This window comes from Halichoeres trimaculatus, unplaced genomic scaffold, assembly GCF_033239565.1.
Source record: "Halichoeres trimaculatus isolate MK-OKI-2021-1 unplaced genomic scaffold, fHalTri1.1 fHalTri1_scaffold_21, whole genome shotgun sequence".
Lineage (NCBI taxonomy): Eukaryota > Metazoa > Chordata > Actinopteri > Labriformes > Labridae > Halichoeres > Halichoeres trimaculatus.
In genome coordinates, this window is record NW_027437199.1 from 16,879,839 (window position 1) to 16,901,413 (window position 21,575).

The 21,575-nt window shown below is 43.6% G+C and overlaps 1 protein-coding gene and 5 non-coding genes across 8 annotated transcripts in view; 1 reads left to right on the top strand and 5 right to left on the bottom strand.

Moving 5' to 3' along the window:
- The window catches only part of wnt5b (wingless-type MMTV integration site family, member 5b), a 104,714-nt gene that overhangs the window by 54,443 nt on the left and 28,696 nt on the right, over nt 1-21,575 (bottom strand). The gene's annotated exons all lie outside the window — the stretch shown is intronic.
- On the top strand, nt 8,257-8,368 carry trnal-caa (transfer RNA leucine (anticodon CAA)). Its single transcript has 2 exons — nt 8,257-8,294; nt 8,323-8,368. It is a non-coding gene; the product is annotated as a tRNA-Leu (tRNA).
- Nucleotides 10,280-10,391, bottom strand: trnal-caa (transfer RNA leucine (anticodon CAA)). The gene is made up of 2 exons: nt 10,354-10,391; nt 10,280-10,325 (listed from the first exon to the last, which is right to left on the bottom strand). It is a non-coding gene; the product is annotated as a tRNA-Leu (tRNA).
- Nucleotides 20,272-20,344, bottom strand: trnak-cuu (transfer RNA lysine (anticodon CUU)). The gene has a single exon. It is a non-coding gene; the product is annotated as a tRNA-Lys (tRNA).
- trnal-caa (transfer RNA leucine (anticodon CAA)) lies at nt 20,629-20,740 on the bottom strand. The gene is made up of 2 exons: nt 20,703-20,740; nt 20,629-20,674 (listed from the first exon to the last, which is right to left on the bottom strand). It is a non-coding gene; the product is annotated as a tRNA-Leu (tRNA).
- On the bottom strand, nt 21,034-21,145 carry trnal-caa (transfer RNA leucine (anticodon CAA)). Its single transcript has 2 exons — nt 21,108-21,145; nt 21,034-21,079 (listed from the first exon to the last, which is right to left on the bottom strand). It is a non-coding gene; the product is annotated as a tRNA-Leu (tRNA).

The window sequence follows — 21,575 nt, forward strand, 5'->3', positions numbered from 1 at the left end:
AGCTAACCAGGATTTACTAACGTTACACGTTACAGACATGACAGTGTTTACCTGTTGTCACGTTAGCCTACAGATACACCAGAGAACTGGGCTAACATATAGCTGACTGCTAAAACATTTGCTTGATGTCACGTTCAAACCGTTGCGCTACCTAACTGAACTGATAAGTCCCTTACCTCAGTGTGTTTTGTCCAGTAAAAAGTTGTCTTGAACAAAGAAAATTTGTTTTGATCTGATCTCCATTTAATTCCAAATCAAACACACACCTCGCTACAGGTAATGTACAACAGTGTGTGTGACAATGTGGCAAGGGCATGCAATCAAAACAGATCCTCCTCATAGCATCAACATATAGAAAACCATAAAGACAAACAGATTGCCTGAAATTGGACAGCAGATTTCTTTGTTGCCACAACACCCCTCAGAGGTCAGGGTAACAACGATATCTATTGCTGAAGATTAGTTTAGCAAACACAGCAATGTGTGAACATAGGTGGTCTGATTTTCTTAAGTATCACTGACTTTTTTTGCAGAACTATTACACATGAGGCTGAGCTGAAGCTACTTTTGAACGGTTGGTGCAACGCAGTGGTGGCAATTTCAACAGATTCAGAACAAGACATATAGCCTAGGCAGACAAAACATTAATTCAATATCAAGCTTTCCAGCCACAAATATCTCCATAGCTGTTGGTCCTACATGCAGAACAAAGATGCCTTTTTGCTACGGGGAAACTTTCTGTGGCCTCTCACACCCATTAAAAATGAAAATTGGTCTGAAATGAATTTTCTGCTCTAATATTTGCTTTACAAAACATTTCTGAAAATTAAATCAAAGGAGAAAAAAAAGGAAAAGGGAAAACACATCTACATCTGAAGTCTGAAGTAAGTAAGTGTAGGGAACAGTAACAAGAATCCCACAAGGATACTTTATCTGAACACTTCAGTCTGTGTCAAACAACATGGTTTTTAACTAAAATGACCTTCTGGGACAACATGGTACAGTTTTCTTCTACCAAACCTCACTCTCTCTCTCTCTCTCTCTCTCTCTCTCTCTCACACACACACACACACACACACACACACACACACACACACACACACACACACACACACACAGAGTGCAGTGTTTGGCCTGCAGGGTTTGCACAGCGGGAAGGAATCAACCGTATGGCAGACATGAGGACAGAGCCAAATCTGGCTCATACACATGGTGTGTGGTCATGCAGCCCTGAGTGTTTGTCCGTGTGTGTGTGTGTGTGTGTGTGTGTGTGTGTGTGTGTGTGTGTGTGTGCCATACTCAGAGAAGCCTACGCTAAAATATATATCAGGGGCGGCGGTTGCCTAAAGGTGAAAGTTGTGCGGGTTTCACTGGAAGGCTGCCGAACAAACGAATGAAAACCACTCTCGGCTCCCTCTCCGGCTCCTCTGTGCCACTGTGCCCTTGAGCCAGGCACTTACGCTGCTACTGCTACAGAAAACACAAGAGCCTGCACATATGTACAGGAGGGATGATAAATGTGCTGAGCAGTTCAAGTGGGAAGATATTTACTGTACAGCACACAGGACATGAATAATTTGGTTCATTATCAACGTTACATCATGTGAACGCTGATCTCGGAGCTGGAAAGCTGAAAAGAAGTTTACTCACATTAACAAACATGATGTCCAAGCTTTAAGAGCTAGTTGATGGCTGCAGACAAAACTTAAGTTATTTCTGATGCCTCTTTGTGACACAAGAACAGGGGGAAATATAATTAGGACCAGATATTCACAGTGAAAAACACTTCTTACATATGAAAGACAAAGATATGAGACACAACACCCTGTACAGGGGGCGCCAAAATCAACATAAACATAAACCAAAAGTTCCTCACAGGAGCTTTAACTTCTTTCTGCAATTGATTACCCAAAAAGTGTTGGTGGTGAGTTCTCTGTCTGCTTCACAGTACAGGAAATATTATGAGACTTGACCAAGTCTCACACACAGAGACTTGGGACTTGATTTGGACTTGCAAAAAAAGACTTATGAACATCTCTAATGTCTAATGCTAAAGAGTCAACACTAGAAAAACTAAAGGCATGGAGAAGAGAAAGATGGAGCAGACTGGATGAGGCTTGTTCAAAGGAAAAGAAACAGAAAATAAATAGAATCAAAGTTCTTTAGTGTAAATAGTTCACATGAATAGTTGCTAAAATTCCAGACGTTTGTACTAAATGTGTCATTGAGAAAGGAACTCTAATCAGCTGTATAAAAGTCCAGAGATTCAGGATCTTTGGAAAGATGTTATAAAATGTTTGACAGATGTTTATAAACAAAAAAAATCTTTAAATTTTAAACTCAGTGTTCTTCACACAAACACACAAACAGAACAAACGTATGGACTTTAGACTTCTCCAAGCAAAAAGAGCTATTGCACTATGTTGCATAGCCTGTAGAAGCCAGGAATAGAGAGTTCCCCTGAACAGAAATCGTAAAATTTATTCTTTTTTATTATTTCATTATTTTCTGTATCTAAAAACGTTAGCATGTTGAGTGTGGGCATGTGAGTTTGTGCTATTTGTTGATACATGTATTGGTCTAAGGTCTGAAACTGTTTCACTCTTACTTTTCATTTCCTTTGTGTTTATAAAAAAATGCCAACAATTTTTTTTTTTTTTTTTTGGGGGGGGGGGGGGGGGGGGGGGGGGGCTATTTGGGGTTTCACAGTCGTTTGTCATGTGAGGGGTTTAATTTCATGAATTCTGCGTTAAGTTTAGATTCAGTTGATAAGTAAGCTGTATGTAACATTTGTAGCAAATAAACCATTATGTTAATCCTACTTTAGCCCACTGTTTTTATTGCCATACCTGCCCCCCCAAGGAAAAAAAATCTTGACACGCCCCTGGTTATCACTAGAACCACAGGAACTTTACCTAGGAACTGTATAGACTTTTTGAGGAGCTAAACCTAGCACAAAAAGTAGGGCAATTTGTGTTTGGGAGATTATTTCTTTTTTGTATCAGTGCTTCTTGGTAATAATCTTCAACAGTTGGAAAGCAGCGCTGAGTATGGAGGTTGTGCCTTGAAATAAGTTGCCAGATCCTCTCTGCCAATGTCAAACAGCTGATTCTGAAGTTGCTATTGGATTTTGTTTTGAGCTTCAGGTGCCCCCAGATGTGAAAATTAAGGTACATGATGCCACATCCCTCCTTCATCCCTTCTTACTTTACTCTGTTTGCTTCTCCTGTATCAATAGCCATGGTTACATGAGGAGTTTTTCGTCTTTCCGAATGGAATCTTTCTGCATGACTTTTCCGAAAACAATAGTATACATGGAAAGGAATATTCCAATCTCTGGGGGGTATTCCACGAAGCTGGCTAAAGAAGGCTGGGCTATCGCCGGTAAGCGTGGCTTGAATAAGCGGCCACTTTAATCTTAGCTGCAAGTCGTTCCACTAACGAGGCTCAGCTGATTTTCAGAGACGCTTATTCAAGCCAGGCTGATCTAAGCTGCGGCTAAGCGCGCGTCCGCGGTAGATAAAAAGCCCCGACGTGTCGATTGTCGAAATGACCAAATCATGTCAAAACCGAGAGCGGAGACGTTTCCCTCAGCGGAGAAAATACCCCTCATGGAGTCGTATGATGACTACAAAGTGAAAATCACATAAAAGGGTGACACGGTGGCAATTAACAAAGCCAGAGACGCTGCTTGTTCAAGAATATCATGCTTATGTGTCAAATCAACACTGACTGTTTCTGCTGAGTTTGATTACCCTTTTTCTTCTCACTCTGAAGCTCCTCACACTGCTGTGGCCCAGAGGAGATTGGTCTTGATTAAATTAAAGCTGTTCATATATATAGGCCTATATACTTCATGGGGTGATGTTTCATCAAACACTGACTAAAACAGCAGAAAAAGACATGTAGATGAGATATCTTTTTTTTTTTATTAGAGATGATTCAGCTGTCAGATGAGATGTGTCAGTGATACAGTGCCCTATATTTAAATAAGGAGGAAGACACAAAGTTATCTCACCATGTGGAATCACCTTTACATTATCATCATGATCAGAACGGACCGCCGGTAAAGGAGGGTATTTCTATGGAAAATTGTGGCTGTTGTCACCTTTTATATCATAAGACAATTTGTGCCTTTATTCTGTTATATGTTGACTGTACTTTCAGGGTGACAGAAGAAAGAAAATCAGTTATTTCAGATACTTACCACAAGTGGGATCGAACCCACGCCGCAAATAAAACATGCCTCACCGTGCGTCTGTGCCCTACTCTCTAACCTCTCAGCCACCAACTTTCCTACCATGTGGACAGACAGTCTAGTATCTGACATGTCTTGACTCACGGTTATTCCAGTCTAGTATAACTGGGGCAGTTCACCTGTCAAAGGATCACGCAGGTGTCCTAAAGCGAGCTCAGGGAGGACGGAAACCTCCCGTGGAGCTGAAGGACAAAAGCTCACTTGATCTTGATTTTCAGTATGAATACGGACCGTGAAAGCGGAGCCTCACGATCCTTCTGACTTTTTGGTTTTTAGCAGGTGTCAGAAAAGTTACCAAAAGGTCTCAGTTTATGTTTCTGAACAAGAACATCATCTATTACAGATATAGATTAATTTAATGTTACACCTGCAGTTCACAAGGCGTCTTTTAGAAGCCGGTCGGACCTTCTCTGAGACGCAGCTAAGGTAAGCCTGACGTTTAGCCTGCCCGAGACCAGGCTAGTCGCACTGGCTAATTTACCATGGTTACCAAGCCACGCTAGCCCTAAGCCTCGTTTGTGGAACCCAACTCTCGCTAAAGTTAGCGCGGCTAACCCAAATAAGCCAGGCTTTGAGCTAAGCCAGCTTCGTGGAATACCCCCCTGGTCTACATGTGCAGCTGTAATCAAACAGAATAGTCAATGGGGCATGCGCAGAAAAACGTAAACATCACGTGATTTATCAAAGATGGAGGACGAAAGTTTGTTTATCACGATTGTTGGGACAGTTGCCGCGTTTTTTTTAAAGCAGCAACTTGAAACCCATGCGATCAAAAACAAACTTTCAGCAGCAGTCTAGTGCTGACGGCCCGCCGCCATTTTCAAAGTTGAGGAACGTCTCTAGTTGCATCTTACGTCATATCTGAGCATGCGCTGAGAGAACGCACCCTGACAACTTTCCATTTGAGTGGATACATGATACCTCAATCGGTTTGGGGAAAGGAATATTCCACTCCTATGAAACCGATTATAGCTATGGTCTACGATTTGAAGGTAGGTAATTATTATAAACACCGTTTTGAGGCCATTATAGTCTGATAGTACGATCTACGCAATACGAAAATCAAAAAGAATGAAAAAAAATTAATCCTGTAAAGCAGCTGCAAAATGGCTTAATAATTGACCAATCTGAACCGCCGTTTCCCTCATTTCGGATTTTTGCGTTAGTCCATCCAATTCCCTGTCTCCCCTGCTCCGCCCCATACTGCCCATGGTCCCACCTCGTCCTTCCCCACTACCCCTATCACGTCAGCTAGCTGCTCAGCTACCAAAGCGTCACGGAGCCAGAGAAGACCAAAACCAGGAAGCTGTTACTGTTACCCTCCACAGGGACAGGGGCTCTGTCGGGGGTGCGTGTTGTTAGGAGGTGAAGAAGGGCGACATGAGCTGGGGGACAGGATCTTGGAACACGGAGGGGAGGGGTGAGTGAGGCTGCGTTTTTAAAATGAGTCTCATCAGCCAAACTGGGTTTCAGATTGTAGACCATAGCTTTAAATGTCTCTTTGGATTGGCACTTTTCTTTCAGACTGAGGTTTATACAAAGGTTAAATTCTTTCTGTTTGAGCAAACAAACCGAATGCAAGCGGAATGTTTGGGTCCATGTATACGTGGCTACTGTCTAACCTTGGGTACAGTCTGGGTCAGCCCTGGCAAGGTCTTTGCTTGTCAACATCTAGTTTTGCAGTTTTGTAAGGTTTAAGTCTTGATTTTAAAAGGTCAAAGGCTCAGAACAGTTGGGATAAGTGGCATGTATGTAGACGTGTTCAGGCTCACAGGCTTCACTTTGTAATCTCAGCATTTCAACGTTATATATACGCTCATGTGTCAGTTGTTACGACATCTATCACTTCAGCTGGGGAAGCAGTGTTCCTGCCTGTGTTCACGCCTGTGTCATCGCAGGCTGCACGCATGAAACGTGCATGTAATTTAATCAAACGTGCATGTATGTGTGTTGTGTTATTTGCGAGCATGTAAACACACATTTGAGTGCATGTGTGAGAGCTTGTTGGCTCGTGGTGGCTTTGGCAGTGCATAAAACTCATTTATTCATGTATGAGCCTCTGTGTGTGTGTGTGTGTTGGGCAGAACACAGAGCCATTTGTCCCTTGCATGCACACTCTAATACATACTCTTTGTTAACACGTGTACACGCTAAGCTATCAGGCTTCCTCTGAACTCTTTCTTTTTGTACTCCTTAAACCTTCTTCTCCTCCTGAACTTCGCCTCCCTAAATATCTGCCCCTCCTCATCGTTTTCCTCCCCTGAGCCGTGTGTGTGTAGCGGTTAACCCTCAGCGCAGCACCTCACAGGCTGTGTGTGTGTGTGTGTGTGTGTGAAGGAGGCTTTTTAAAAATGCATATATTCTATAAGAGGGAGGAGGAAACAGAGCGTGCTGAAAAGAAAAATACGGCCTCTGTGTGTGTTGTGTCAGTTGGGTTGACATCTGATCTTGCTGAGTATGGTAAAGGAGAAAGTGCTGAAAGTACTCTGTGTGAGGTGGGGATCCTGTGTGTATGTGTGTGTGTGTGTGAGTGTGTGTGTGTGTGTGTTTTGTGGGCTCTATGTGTCCTCGTTTCTGTGTGGGTGGTAAAAGGAGGGAGTAATGGAATAGGGTGTGTGTGAGTGCACTTAGTTTAAGTGTCAGCATGCCTTAGTGCATGTGTGTGTGTGTGTGTTTTTGGTGCGTGTGTGTGTGTGACTAGAGAAAGAAGGAGTCAAAGTTAAACGCAGGCTGCCAAAGATGGATGGCAGGAGAGGTGATGAGGGAGGGAAGGAGCCAAGGAAGAATTAAGAGTGTCAAAAAAGGAGAAAACTGTAAGTCTCTGGGAATAAAAAGAGAAAACAGTGAAAGAAATCAAAAGAAAGAAAAGAGGCTTTGCCTGATCTCATCTTTCTTTTCTGTCTCATTCCAATTTATGTTTCCTATTCTTCGCTCGTAATAAATGTTGAATCAAAGCTCTCTCTTTCTGTCCTTCCTTCTCTCTGTCTTTCTTCATCATCTCTCCAGAGATTTCCTGACAAATAGACCAGTTTGATCAGCCTCACATATCCAGACACACACATTCACATACGCACGCACACACACGACACGTGACTGGGAGCTTCTCCAGAAGTCTTCTACCTCTTTCTTCCTTCTCTGTGTCCTTGTGTGTGTATTTTATGTTTCATGTTTTGTGTCCTTGGTGTACGGTTACATCAATAGGGAAGTGTGTCCCTGACAGAAATCTATCAATATTTCATTCCATAACTGCTGAAAATGCAAGATCGACAAGCGGGGAAAAGGCGAGGCGAGAGGAGCTGGGCTGGAACAGGCGAGTCGTAACAACTGAATACAGATCCAAAAGAAGAAATGGAAAAAAGAGGAAGAGAAAGAGCAGGTGCAGCAAAATGGATTTGACTTTGGCAAAGAGCGGGTTTACTGTTGTCAGACTGAGAGGACGACTGAGAGGAGTCAGGAAGTGGACTATGGTTTAATCACACCTAAAAGTACAGACACAACAAACACTTTTCAGAAGAAACTTTTCTGTAAATTTGATGACGGGCTACTCTCTGTGTCAGAGCTGAGGATGTGAGGCTTTGTCCAGCAGGGGTCCTAAAACTTCACAACTTGTGACTCCAGAAAGAAAAAAAAGTGGCGCCAGACACCAGCAACCCCCTTCTGTGATGATACAGATGAAACATTTTCTGTTTGCATGTTTTCATCTAAACTCTAACCCTCAGTTTTGTTTATATATTTTCACAGTAATGGATGAAACATGCAGTTTAAATCAGTTTTTGTAACTCCCACCACTCCCACTTTGGGAACCACTGACCTAAACATCACAGCTCAAAATTTAAGGAAACTTCTTGATTTGATGAACTGTTCAAACACTACAACAGCAAAATATCAAAGTGATAGAAAGTATCAGAACATGTTACACAGTTACACAGTACTGTCAGTATATGATAGTAAAGGCCTGAAAACAGACAACAAGGGAGTCAATGGGCTGATGATTAACTGTCAGGATGGCCGAGCGGTCTAAGGCGCCAGACTCAAGGACTGACTCCTTCCTGGGTTAAGGGGACTTCTGGTCTCCACATGGAGGCGTGGGTTCAAATCCCACTCCTGACAATTAGGTTTTACCTGCAGTTCAGCATCTCTGAGTTTTTGCATAGATTTGGTGGTCCAAAATCAATTATGAAGCTTTGTTAAAGGTCCTCTGAGTCCAATTTTAAGACATTTTTCTCAACACTTTAACAGTTCCTTTAGGAATAAAATTTGTCAGGAGTGGGACTTGAACCCATGCCTCCATGTGGAGACCAGAAGTCCCTTTAACACAGGTGTGAGTCAGTCCTTGAGTCTGGCCCCTTAGGTCGCGGTCACACTGGCAAACCGTGCCGTTCTTGAGCATGATTCACTTCTCTGCTTTGGCATGGTTTTCTTCATGCATGAGCACAAGCACGCGGACAGAGCGTGTGATCCATGATGTATGATCACCGCAAGCACATCTCTGGACAATCATTTTAAACAAAATGGGGGTGTTAGAGGGCTGTGTCGAGCCCAAACGACTTACTATAAGTCCAAAAGTCTCTAAAGTTGTAGCAGTGCTCTCTGTGTCTCATTGTGCTGACTCCGATGAGATCACGTAAACAGATGCTTCATGATGATGTAGGTGGACCATACGCGTGTGTGAAACCCGCTTAAGTCTGGTCCATATAGAAGCAGTGTGACCGCCGGCCATACTCTCTAGCAGGGGAACGGCGCTGCGGAGGGGCAATCATGCTTAAGCATGGCATGGTTTGATAGCCAGTCTGACTGCGGGCTTAGGCTGTATTCAGACCAGAAAAGTCCTTTGGTCCACTTGTTTGGTCCGGACCAAAAGCGGACTTTATTTTTTTCGTTTGGTGCGGTTTGTATTCAGATTGTACTTTTTGCAAGTGGACTATATTCTGTAAACACATCCACGTGTGTGACGATCAGTGCTCTCATTGGACAGCACTGACAAAGGTGACACACAGAATACAGACCAGGAAATGGAGGTAAACGTGTGTTTGTGCTCTTATTAGAGCTGCTGAATCATTTTCAGTTTCAAGAGCAGCTCCTTCAAAGCAGGCTTAACAACACCGTTTACAATTTTGGAACAGCGAAGACGAATGTGCGCAGCAAGGAGACGCTATGCTCTGCATGTCCTGACCCACAACATGCGAGCAACAGCGTGGTTACACAGAAGACGGAGGATCAGGTATGAACCAAAGACGGTTAGGTTACGGTGGCTTTATAGGCCAAAAAGGCACATATATCCTGTAGTTAGTTTGGATGGACCTTGGTTTGTATTCAGACCTGCACCGGAGAACCACGAACCGCACCAGAGTTCGTTTGGAAGCGGACCGAGACCACCTCAAAAAGTGGGTCTCGGTCCAGTTGTTTGGTCCGCACCAGGGTTCGTTTGTGTCTATTCACACCTGCATGGAAAGTCCGCACCAGCATGGGAAACAAACCCTGGTCCGTTTAAAGTGGACCAAACGGTCCAGGTCTGAATACGCCCTTAGACTGCTCTGCCACCTTGAGTGAACTGTAGCATGGTCTTCAGCCTGGTCTTCATGAGACAAAAACCTCACATAATTTGACCATGTTTCTCTAAAATATATGAAATCAACAACAAAAAGTCAGCCAAGAAAAAAAACAAAGCATATAAGAGATTTTCATGGTGGTTTTGGTCCATCAGATAAGATTAAAGAGACTTTCAGACCTGCTGAGCTGCTCAAAGCATGACTAATCCTACAGGTAAAAGAGTGTGTCAGGAGTGTGAATTGAGCCCACACCTCCAAGTGAAACCACAAGTCTCTTTAACCCAGTCCAGGAGTCTGAACCTTAAGACTGCACCACCATCCCCACAATACTTTGTGCAGGGTCTTCTGGTCTCAAGACTGAGGCCTGCGTGTAAATCCCACTCCTGACACACTCTTTTGTCAGCAGCCATGACCAAAGGAGCCTAACTTTTTATTTATGATTTTCCTAAATTAACTTTGGGTAAAACATATGTGTCAGGAGTGGGATTTGAACCCACGCCTCCATGTGGAGACCAGAAGTCCCTTTAACTCAGGAAGGAGTCAGTCCTTGAGTCTGGCGCCTTAGACCGCTCGGCCATCCTGACTACCTGTAGGTGCTACAGTTTGGTGAAGTGTCAGAATGGCTTTCTAAGTTAAAAGGACTAAATCTGATGCAATATGAAAAGATGAGGTAAGACAGGGTCATATGAGGTGAAATTCAACACAAGAGAGGAACTTTCTTTGTGTGGTCAGGTTTCTTCCTGTTGGGGTTTTGTCATGGAAAATGTGTTTTAGAAACTTTTGGATCATGACAACATGAGACAATAACACAATAACATATGGTATCAAATAAAAGAATAGGATTTGATAGGATTTAAGACAAGATAAAATGTGGAATGATAAGGTTTGATACAATACAAAAAAATTTGTAGCTCAAGAGCAGATCATTGCTGGTTCAACAAAGTCATAACTTTAAATGGGAATTCCTTGTAAAATGTTGTAAATGCAGTATTTTTAAGTGTATCAGGTTTGCCTGGCTTTTAAAGAAGAGGTTAAAGGAGAGAAAGTCGGAGAGAAAACAGCTTTTTTTCACTCCACTCTGGTACAAAAGAAAGATAAAAGACAGACAATAGCTAATTTGGAGACAAGCATGTTGACTCGCAGTAAGTTTCAAAGACAGTCACATTGTGTCTCAAACAAAGCTGTCACTCACCAATCCATCATGAAACTCATTTGCCTAATCCTCACAGTCCCTCAGATGTTGTGGTGTAGAGGGAAAAGGGTTTTTGTTCTTTTGGCTGAATCGATACATGATTCTGTAAATTCTCACAGGGATTCACATGAAGAAGTGTGTGTTGGAAGGAGAAAGTGGGGCCCAAACTAAAAAAGAAAAATGTTTGCCTTGGCACTCATTTGAACATTTCTTTATGGATAGACTCTTCAAGAGATAGCTCTTTTTTAAGTCTGTTATAAATCGAAGGATGAGGAAGAAGAAACAGAACTTAAAGAGGGGGTATTCAGCTTTCCCATCGTTTAAAACATGGCTCATGACACGGCTCGGTTATGCTTTTGGCATGAATGTGAGACACACAGAATCAGCATTTTATACTTTTTAACACTCTGCTTGGTCTGTACCCCAACTGCAGGGGGCAGTGGACGCAAATGCACATCTATCACAGAACTAAACTAGAGTCGAATAAGCTGTTGACGTTGTTTCCTTTTTTTTTGGCTAATTCCTCTTCTGTGCCGAGTTTTGCTACGTCAAGACAGGAATTGTTCATCACACAGTTATCACAGTGATCTTTGATGAAAAATATGAATGCCAGTATTTTTGGACACTAGGAGCTCCCGTTCGTCTGCCCATCTCTAAGCAGAAATTATAAATTTTTGGAGGTGTGTGACGCAAAACTTTCCCACTTGAATAGAAAAAGGGTGCCTAAATGATGTCATTCGTCAGCACAAAGCTTCATGGACTTCTTGGACGCCTCAAGCATAAACCAAGCTTTAAGGTCTGCCTTCAGTTCTGCCCAACACAGGTCTCCAGACGAAAGGGGGTTTGTGGAGTGGGGAGACTTAAAGAGGCAACATCTTAAATGAAGTGTTTCAGACAAAGGCTGAAATGAAGGTTTTCTAAAACACCCGTAAGAGAAAAATATTGTGAAACTTTGGAGCTGAAAGTTATGTAGAAGTACTACTGGAGAACCAAAACAACAGTACAAAAAAAAAAAAAAGACCAAAAACAGAAATCAAAACATACCCCCTCTTTAAGGCGGAATGTTTGACACAGTCAGCAGAAACCCTACTGTAGATACCTGCTGATCGACACATGATTGGATGGATGTGATTTTATCTTTTGCAGTGAAGTTGTTGAGTGGCATTTTATTTCTGCAACACTCTAAGGGCCGTTTACATGACAACGGTTTTAGGCTGAAACGCAAAAGTTTTGTTGCGTTTCAGCCTCACATTTACTTGGAAACTGCGTTTCAGCCGACCTAAAACGCAAACTTTTGAAAACGGCCTCCAGAGTGGGATTTTTCTGAAACGCTCTCGACACCGTTTCCGTGTAAACAGTAAGTTGGCGTTTTCAGTGGAAATGCTGACACCACACTGCCTTGCACGTGCGCATACAACAGGACAACAGTACCGTTGGTACAATCGTCGTGAACTACCGTGTTGTGCTTGTGCTGCTCAATCTGCTGAATCTGCTGACTGTCTTTCAACAAAATGAGCATCTTTTGCTCTGTGTTTTAACTTGGTATTCTCCAATACACCTACAGGCCTGGCATGCTAACTACAGCGTTTTCAGTCCATCAGCTTTTTCGTGTAGACGCAGATTTTTTTCACTGCGTTTTTGCGGTTTTAGATAAAGCGTTGTTGTGTAAACGGGGCCTTAAAGACATCAGAGAAATCCCTTCTCATCCACAGCAGCACAAGCTATAAATCCATCCACCACTCTGTTGTAGTAAAGCTCAAAATCCATCATCTGTACGATGTTTTAATTGTTGTATCATAGCAAAAATATGTCTGATCAAACAGAAACAAAAAGAGCTGTATGAGCTTTCTTTAAAAATGTTTTTGGACTATGTTCAAAGTTTTTTTAGAGTGGAAAAGCAGCTTTTATGGAGGAAGAGGAGAAAAGGAGGGATGTGTTTTAATAAGGAACACTGTGAAATACAGTGGTATGATAGAATTGAATATTTTTTTCCGTCTTGCTTTTATTCGTCTGAGCTTCCTTCTTGGTACCCGGAGCAGTAAAGATATGGACAGTAAACAAAACGAGGGAAATCTCAGAGAACAAGGCACTCCTTGTTACAGAGGTGTACGTTAATGTTAATACAACGAATGAACATCCCATGGTCTCTGTTGCTATAACACCGACACAAGACTTCAATTAAAGCTCTGACTCACTGGCCACACAAACACACACACACACACACACACACACACACACACACACACACACACACACACACACACACACACACACACACACACACACACACACACACACACACACACGCAGACAGGGCTATTGATTTCTGTGGTAACACCGTCCTGTCACCGCATACAGCGCCAGTCTACCTCTGTGACCTCCCCTCCCTCCCCTCTTATCCCTCCCCTCCTCACCCCCATACATGTGTAAATGTGACACTTGACGCCTCGTCTCACCTCCCTGCAACCTCCCCCCTTTTCTTATCGTCTCTTATTACCACCGCTACTTCCCTTTCACCTCCTGCTTAAATGTTCCTCCTTCCTCTCCTCTGATTCCTCCACTTTCTCTGTCACTAACCTCTTCTCCTTTCCTCCCCCCTGTTTCCCTTTTTCCTTCTAAAAGGATTCTTGTCAGGATGAGATAGACTGTTAATACTTACATTCTTGCCTTTTGTGAAAACGCACTTTGGGACAACAGTATTACATCATTTTGGGGGAACAATATGTAAACACAGAGATGTAGTAATAAGACGTGGTAGTTGGACCTTTCGTTTCATCACTCCTGCCCAGGAAATGCATACTCATAAAAAAGCAGAGAACACACAAGTGGCTGCATACACACATGAAAAAGGACAAATAGGCTGATGTCTCACCGAGTCCCCAGAGAGCGAGGTAGAGGAGGAAACAGAGACACCCCGCTGTGTTCAGAAGCTTGCTCCACAGTCAAGCCCGAACATGAACAGAGGAAAACAAGAGAGAAAGGAAAAACAGAAAACACAGACATAAAGATGACCAACAGAAGGGGCCAGAAAACAATAAGAGCTTCAGATCACCTAAAAAAACTGAGTATTTCTTGGCGTAATTTTAAAACAGAAACAGTAAACAGAAAAAAAACAAAGCGAACTATGAGCTAGCTCCCTTACATAAAGCCCCTACGAAGACCATACTCCTGCTCTGTTTCCCTGTGAATCACTCCATTTTTATATTGACTGAACTTCTGGTTTTATGCAGATGACACAATGTTGTTGTTGATGATTCTTCACTGTTGTTTCAGGTCTATATGTTCAACTTAAGTTCAAGCAACACAAACATGCAATTTTCCTCTTAATCAGGGAACGTTTACACAACAACAGTTTTAGGGAGAAATGCAAAAGTTTTGTCGCATTTCAGCCTTTTAGCCGTTTCAGCCGACCTAAAAAGCAAACTTTTGAAAATGAAATTTTTCTGAAACGCTGCCGGCCTTTTCAGTGGAAACGCTGACGTCACACTCCTCTTCGCAAAGATTAAGCACACTTTTACAATCATTTAAAATTATTCTGCAGACTCCCAAGCCATGGTTCATGGACCCCTGGGGGTCTTAGGACCCACTTTGAGAAGTGTTTCTCAAAGTGCTCGCTCTGTTTCATTCGTCTAAAGACAAGTAAAACAGAGCTGAAAGTTCCACAAACATCTTCTTCAGGGTCTAAATGGTTTCTGTGGACTACATCACTGATAAATTCAGGGAGAGATTATGCAGATGCAAACGGTGACTAGTTGCACTTCACTGACAGACCAATAGAGGGCAGTAAGACAATGATGAAAGCTGTCCGGAAAAAATAACACCACACAGGAGGGGTCATTAGGAAAACGCAGAGGTTTTGTTGCGTTTCACCCTTACGTTTACATGGAAACGGTGTTTCAGCCAACCTATAACGCAAACTTCTGAAACAGCCTCCAGAGTGAAATTTTTCTCATACGCTGCCGACACTGTTGCCATGTCAACGGTAAGCGGATAATTTCAGTGGAAACGCTGACGTCAGGCTCCACTTTGTACAACAGTACAACAGTACCATTGATACGATCATCACAGACAACCACGTTGTGCTTGTGCTGCCAAATCTGTGACTGTCTTTCAACAAAATAAACATCTGTTGCTCCACTTCTGCTCTCAGCATTCTGTGTAAACGTTTTTTTTTTTTTATTATTGCATTTTAGTGTTTTCAGACGAAACCGTGTGTAAACAAGGGCCAGAGGCAAGACAGGTTATGTGCAGCACTGTAGTTAGCCTGTTAGCATAGAGGCTATCTAACCTGTGCCTGTTTTGATCGTGCTTCATTGCACCGCAGGTGGATTCACAGAATCAACCGTTGAAAGGAGATTGGTGGCCGCCATATCAAAAGCTTATACGGGCTGTGGAAATACATTGACGTAGTATCTGTGACTTCTTTAATCTGTGTCTGAAGTTTTGCGGTTTGTCATCAGGAGCCATATTGGAAATGCCAAACTTTGGTCAAACTAGCATTAGCAAAAGAAGTGGAATCAAGGTAAACTTTTAGCCTTGTTGCTAACAGCTACAAGACCAGTCTGTCAGCGAGGTCAGCTGTGCCTCTAATGACGTTAAAGTCATAATTTCCAGTACACAGGAGCTGCTCTTCTAGAAGCTCTTTTATTTCAAACCTGATGCTCATCTTTGATAGTATAAGGGAAAACAATGAACAAGCCAGATCTTTCTTATTTTACATTTTCTATGGTCGTATGATGTAAAAATGTAAGTTAAAGGAAACTAACAATCACATGAAGCCTGTTGACAGATCTGGATTCACTGAAAGACTACAGTGCTGCAGTTAGCAGTACCTCAGGTCTCCAGGATCCCTTACCCTCCTAACTCCTCCCCCTCCACCTCTCCTCTCACTTTTTTTCTCTCTCCAGCCAGAGGAAAACTCTCCATTCCCTGAATTCCTCTCACATTCCTGCTCTGGGTTTACCTCCTCTACCTCGACATCACCTCCTCCTCCTCCTCCTCTGCTGCTTCATCGCCCCATGGCTGTCTGTCAGGCTGCCTCCACCTCTTTCCCTCTACAGCTTCTCCCTTTCCTCTTCCCCACTCAGACTCTCCTTCTCTCTCTTCTTCTGTCTCTATCTCCTCTCCCCCTGATCCCTCTCCCCCCTTTCCCTCCTCCCTCGCTCTTACCCAGCATGCTCCAGTAGGCCAGTGGAGGCAGGGGGCTCGCCTGAACCCTCCACCCCCAGCAGGGGCCCTCCAGCTCAGCCTTGCTGGCTGGCAGGCTGCCTGGCACACCTCCAGCATACACACACACACACACACACACACACACACACACACACACACACACACACACACACACACACACACACACACACACACACACACATTTTTTCTCCTCTGCTTGCTCTCTCTTTCTGGCTTTTCTCTTTTCTCTTTCAGCTGCAGCTCAGTCTTTCTTTCCTTCATTACATTTTTCCCCCATCAATTGTTTTTTCTGTCCATAACACCTAAATAAATGTATGTTATTTATCCTTAAGGGCCATGAAATCACACTCATGTTACCACACTGTAACAGTAAACAACACATGAATACGTCCTTTAACGGCTAAACTGATATTCCTACAAAGAGGAAAAGGATGTCAGACCAGTTTTGGCCAATTTGTTTTATCATGAAAATCAGAAAAAAAAAAGCTTAAGATAAGGGATGTGGATAATTGAAGCCCATCTCCTTTTCCTTTTTTTGTATACATCTGCAGGTAACTTTAACCTGTTTTAATATATACTTTAAGTAGTGGGTATTGATCCTTTCTTTGGTGTCACACTGTCCCTCTGTTGCCCTTTGTAGTAGCTCTGCATGATTTACAGCTCAGAAAAATCTGTATTTTTCACACACTGGTGTTTTAGGCCCTGTTTACACGGATACTCCCGCAAAGATTCTTCCTTTGCGTTTCCAAAAGCCACTCGCTTTTACATGAGGACGGCGTGAAAATGATCCGCGTTCATACGACTCCAGGAGGACAAGTCTCCTCTTCTGTTCTTTCTTTTTCTGCCGTTTTGTTGTGTGAGACGGTCGACAATCCAACCATAATGCGCATTACCGCACTGGACCGGAATGGCTCAACTGGAAATGTGGCTGCGCGCAGAGCCTTCACCTGAAACTGCGAGTGCGCATGCGGTGATTCGGCGTTTCACCCTGTAACACTCTGCTCTGTGTATACACAAGGCTGGATGGAGGAGCGGATTCAAATCTTTCCACTCTGGGGAGCGTTTTCAAAAGTTTGCGTTTTCAGTGAAAACGCAACGTGGTCTCATCTAAACGGAAGGCCAAAACGCAACGAAATGTTCGCGGAATTGACCGTTTTCGGCGTCATGTAAACGGGGCCTTAGAAACCCCTTATTTCTGACTGACATGCTTTGTTTTAGCTGCTGTCTCTTTAAGGGGTGGTCACAAAGCGTCTGTTTACATGAAGCGCGATCTCATCAGACTCAGCATAATGCAGAACAATGGCTATGACTTTAGAGACACTTTAGCCTGACATGAAGTCGTTTTGGTCTGACACAGCCCTATAATATCCCCGTTACTGTTCCAAATGGTTGTTGAGAGGAGCAGTTGCAGCCCTTATACGTCAAAGATTACATGTCATGCTCACAATGGTCAAACGAACAAGCAGTCCGACACCTCATACTCCCGGAGAACCCCCCTACAGGACTCCCCCAGGGACACGAATGCCTTCTCCAAGTCCACAAAACACAAGTGGACAGGTTGGGCAAACTCCCATGCACCCTCGAGGACCCTGCTGAGGGTATAGAGTTGGTCCACAGTTCCACGGCCAGGATGAACACCACATTGCTCCTCCTGAATCCGAGGTTCAACTATCCTACGGACCCCCCTCTCCAGTACCCCCAAATAGACCTTACCAGGGAGGCTGAGGAGTGTGATCCCCCTGTCGTCGGAACACACCCTCCAGTCCCCCTTCTTAAAAATAGGGGCCACCACCCCAGTCGGCCAATCCAGAGGCACTGTCCCTGATGTCCATGCGATGTTGGCGATGAATCCAATGAAGAAAAAAAACAAAAACGTGACACAGGAAAGAAAGAGCAACTGTAGGAGACATCCAGCAATTTGTCTACTTTGTGGTTGGCAGGTTTGCTACAAAGTGAAATCAAGCTTTGTTTCAGAGCAGACTGTGTGCCACAAGGAGAAATACAGCCGCTGATGCACAGTAAGTGATGACTCTTTCGACCAATCAACAGACTGCAGTGTTGTAGCTCCACTTTCCCGGATTAGTTGGGTTTAGTCTGATGGGTTCCAAAAAGTGGGACGGCTCTTCTTGGTTATTTGGGGGTCTGTCCTGAATGAGACAGTGGAAATTCTGTAAAATGCAAGCCGTGTTGAGACAAACTGAACTGAACCGCTTGGTGGGAATGGGGCTGAAGACTCCCTGCTCTCTTTCCTCTGATTGGACAGCCCTTTTGGAGGCCTGTCTTGGGAGACTGAATGGGCAGACTTGGTGTTTGAGGCCTACCCCTCCAACACTTTAAGACTCAGGTAGGAGATCTTCATGTGATGACCTCATCACTTCAGCCTCGTGAAGATCTTGTAGCACTTCGGTTATTGTAACAAACACCTTTATGTTATAGTCAGGGATAAATGTCCTAAGCTTACTTATATATATATATATATATATATATATATATATATATATATATATATATATATATTTTTACAATATTCAATTGAACTTACTTATGAACAGAGCATGTGAGCGGAGTGAAGCATGAGTGAGGGGGAGCGGCCAAATTTGACCTATTTGGGGTCTAAGGCTTCAATTAAAGATAAGTTAGACATGCAGGCACATATTTTTGGAGCAAGTGTGGAGCGGAGATGCTATCTTGGTTAAGCACTGAGCAGTAATGGGTGTCACGGCAGGTGGGACTTAAAGCAGGGAGCGACTGAAGTGGGCACCTTGGGTAGCGAGGAGTGGAAACTTTTGCCGCTTCACTCGGCTCACATGCTCTGGTTACGAAAGAGGCCTGACTGCTTACACTCACAAAAAAAATAACCTTACAAACAAATAAAGATAAAGCAAAACAGAAAAAAATACAGAGATAGATAATTTCATGTATTTGAAGTTGAGATTTTGCTGCACATCATGTGACCCTAAATGAGACAGAGAAAGAGGGATAGAGGGAGAAAAGAGGCCTCAGTAATTTGGTATTTCCTTTTAAGCATTTTAAATGGGGAAATGTCTAGTGCCCTCTTTTCTGTATGAAATGCACACACACACCCCAAACACACACACAAACACAAGGAGCTCCTTTAATGACCCTCACATCCGGCCCTGGGCTCTGGGGCCTCAGAGAGACAGCGAGGGAGAGAAAGGAGGAAAAAAAGAGAAATATATAGATAGTGACAGCGGGATAAGGTGGGAGTTGAGCTGTAAATTCACACAGGTATGCACTAAAGGTCAGAGGTGAGGGTTCACAGCCCTGACTGACACACACACATACACGTGTGTGCACACAAAGCTACACACACAAGAACACACTGAGCTATGGGAGTTCAACCGGGGGTTAGACCTTCAGGCACCGCAGCTCAAACACAGAGACAGAGAATTCATAAGCAGCTGATTCAGCGTGCTACTGGCCGGCGTGGTTTCTGCACACACATGGGGAGAAAAGGGAAGCTGTAACTTTCAGGAAACTGATCATTTGGAAAAAAAAAAGGTACAAAAAGTGAGGTGGTTTTCAGGAGCTTAAAGGAGTCTGTTGAGATATAAAGGAGGGACAAAGAGAGGAGACAGAAAGTTCAGAGTGGGTGATAACGTCTCTTTTACAGCTCAAAGAACAGCTGAAGATGTTACTGTGTCTCCAGACCGTCTCTCTCACACACACTCACACTGGAGGCCCTGACCTTGCTGGTGGCAGCTGTTGACGTCACTCTGGGCCCCATTCAGAGCTACAAACTCCTCAGTATTCACTCACACCAACTACTCAGTCTGTACAGTGAGCCAAAGCAACCAAAATCCTTAAATGACCAACTGAATGAGATCCATTCATTCATCCCTGTTTAACATGATAAAACAATCCTGGAGGACACAGGTTAGCAGATGCTTGACACTGCAAAGCCCTGAGAGAAATCTACTTTACTATCACAATCAGAGTCAGACGCACTCCTTTATTTGCTCTGCAGTTTTGTCCATGTTCATAGAGCTGAGATCAGAGATGTTCAGCATACACCAGGAACCAGGTAGCGATGACATCAGAAGTGTTGCTTAAAAGCACTCCGCCCAACGTGGGGCTCGAACCCACGACCCTGAGATTAAGAGTCTCATGCTCTACCGACTGAGCTAGCCGGGCTGCTTTTATAAGAAAATACACTCAAATTTCGGAGCTGCACAAGGAGAGTGTCCTTAATGGACTGTTTCCAGCCCACACCAAAAGTCTAGAGAGTGTTTTCTGTAACGACCCATGTGCGCTGGGTTTCCTTTTGTCCCCATGGTTTGAAGAAAACAAACTCTCACCATAGTAAAAAGTTTTCTCTTGGTCCTTGTTTTCCTGCATTCTTTACTTCATCATGAGGAGAATTCTTCCACTGGGATCAATAATTTATAAAAAGTGACATGCTTATGGGTAAAATTAACTGTCAGGAGTGGGATTTGAACCCACGCCTCCATGTGGAGACCAGAAATCCCTTTAACCCAGGAAGGAGTCAGTCCTTGAGTCTGGCGCCTTAGACTGCTCGGCCATCCTGACTGCCTACACTGAGCGCCCACTTAACAGAAAAACCAACTCCTAAAAGATAAGAATATCAAAGTCCATTTTACTGCCTCTTACAAGACGAGCTTATCAAAACTCTTTGTGAGGAGCAAACAGGTTTAAAGAGATGTGGGAAGAACTCGGGAAAGTCACATACTTCCTCCTTTAATTCTATTTTCTAATCAGATCTTACAGCTGTTGGTTTGTCTGTAACGTTAATGAAACATAGCAGTACAATGTTGAGCCAGTGTCAGGATTGTCTTAAGATGGCACCAGAAAATAAAAATTCATGTCAGGAGTGGGATTTGAACCCACGCCTCCATGTGGAGACCAGAAGTCCCTTTAACCCAGGAAGGAGTCAGTCCTTGAGTCTGGCGCCTTAGACCGCTCGGCCATCCTGACCTTAAGATCTGTAGGTTTTTCACCTGGTTTTTACCAAGCGGCAACCTCCGGTCTGAGAATATGAGACAATGCAGAAGTGCTAAAATTTGCTGTTTCTCGTGTGTTTGCTTGAGGCTGGCTCTGGAAGTACCGGAAGTCACATACACACCAAGCAACAAAAAGCCGTTTTCAAAGCAGAAATTAACCTATTTACAGCCTGGTTCAAAAAACTTCTCCTTTTTTAGTCGCTAATTTTACAACCGACACCCACTGTATGAGGGGGGGGGGGGGGGGGGGGGGATTTTTTCCAAGTTGGCTGTTCAGAGGATATTAAGATTGCGAGCTCCCCCAATAAGAGGCACAGCTGAGGGTCACGTGACCAACAGGCGCCCTTTGGCTGTAGGCTAAGCCCTTGCCACTACCAATATGGCCGCTATAGCCGATCTGCTTC